The following is a 1676-nucleotide window of genomic DNA, read 5'->3' as shown; positions in this document are numbered from 1 at the left end:
ACATGCCTGCCGTGACTCAGGCCAGAAGCTGGGGGGTGCTAGAACATGCCTTCCTCCTTGGTTGGAGCAGACATCTTTCGCCCAGGCTAGCCTGCCACCCTGTGGGGTATGCAGGGGAGGTGCGAACCATCCTGGGATGCTGAGGGACTGTAAATTAACGTGAATCTGAAGGGGATCTGGGACAGAAGTTCAGTAAACTGATTTAAACTAAATCAGTTAAGTCTGAGACTACATCCATTCAGGTTTATCTTTAAACTGGTTTCTGCCATTTTGAAAGCAGTTTATGCACATTGAACTTCTATTGTGTTGCAGATTTGAACCGGCTTCCGATCACTTATACCAGTTTATGTGTAACTCCTGTCCCTAGCCTAGGACATTTTAAGCAAGCTTTAGTTTAAGTACCCCCACTTACATTTGAAATGCAGGATGCTGAATACACAAGACGCTGTGGGTGTTTTAATTGGAGTGGCTCCCAAAAGCCACTCTACTCAACCCCCTTCTCCCACACTCATCCCCTGCCCTGTGCATAGGCACTCTTAGAGCTGAACTCGTTTAGAGACATGCAGTGACACTACTTGCCAGGGGTGGGGAACAGGAATTCATGCATACCTCTTGGCCTCCAGTCTCCGGAGCTGTTTGTGAAGACAGCTAAACATGCAGGAGAACATTTATTGGCTATCTGCCTGTACCCCATCCCCTCCCCTGTGGTGGGGAAGAATGGAGCATTGTGGGATGTCGGAGGACTGCTGGAATGTACAGAAGTAATTCAGAGATGATCCTCTTTTTAGGCTTATTTCTGCAGTATTTTAGCCGGTTTTGAAGTACTCTGGCTCCGTGTGTCTGTACCCTTAGTATTTGGAGCGTTTCAAATGCTGTCCAGGGCCTGTGGTTCTACAGTACTGCTATTTTTGCTGTGACTGAAGTGTAGATACTCTTTGTTTCTCCATCTTTGTTCTCGTTTGCCTTCCTGAGCACTCCTAAATATTTTCTGTACAGATATGGGAGTTGATTGATTTAAATATCCCTTTGTCGTTAGAGTAAAATGTTCTTTACATTTTATAAATGTATAACAGATTAAGAATAATGTGGCATACCAATTTTTTGCAGGGTAGAGCAATGCTTTAAAGACAGCCTTTCTCAACCAAAACCTGTTGTAATTAGGCCAGAAATGCATGTCTGAATGGGCTATTGCTCTGTACTGAAAAGTAAGATCAGGCCTTTTGTTATACCACTTGATCTGGGTTATATTAATCCTTTTACACTGTAAGCTACATGCAGAACTGAGTGTTTTCTTATAGTTTTTGTCTTGTATTGTGATAAGAGCTGGTTTTGAAGAGCTACAAACCATGGCTCCATTCAGTGTGTTCATGTCTTGTTAAAATCCTGTAACAGAGTTTGCTCAGAGAAACAGAAGATAGGGAATTAGGGAATTTGTAGGACAAGTTTCAGTTGTTTAAAGGCCAATGTTAATTATACTCATTATATGATGTGTAATGCTGTCATTTACACAATTTACCAGCTATTTGTCTTTACAGGCATAAATAATGTCAAACTGAATTATTGTGTGTTAGCAACCTGTCTTATTCTCCTTCATTCATCTGCTTTGCCCGCTACCTTGCTTGGACTCTGTTCTCCTATGCTGTGCTGATACGGGCTATTTAGAAGTGCAGCTCACT

The 1676-nt window shown here is 42.5% G+C and overlaps 1 long non-coding RNA gene across 1 annotated transcript in view; it reads left to right on the top strand.

Annotated features, from left to right (window-relative positions):
• The first annotated feature begins 30 nt into the window (after window positions 1–30).
• LOC109292243 overlaps window positions 31–1676 on the top strand; it is a 157213-nt gene continuing 155567 nt past the window's right edge. The window contains exon 1 of the long non-coding RNA XR_002096084.1: window positions 31–106. This is a non-coding gene — a long non-coding RNA (uncharacterized LOC109292243). The remainder of the gene's footprint in view (window positions 107–1676) is intronic.

This window comes from Gavialis gangeticus, unplaced genomic scaffold (assembly GCF_001723915.1).
Source record: "Gavialis gangeticus isolate Ggan-Ray unplaced genomic scaffold, GavGan_comp1, whole genome shotgun sequence".
In the NCBI taxonomy this organism is placed as follows: domain Eukaryota; kingdom Metazoa; phylum Chordata; order Crocodylia; family Gavialidae; genus Gavialis; species Gavialis gangeticus.
This window is presented reverse-complemented; position numbering and strand designations above follow the sequence as displayed.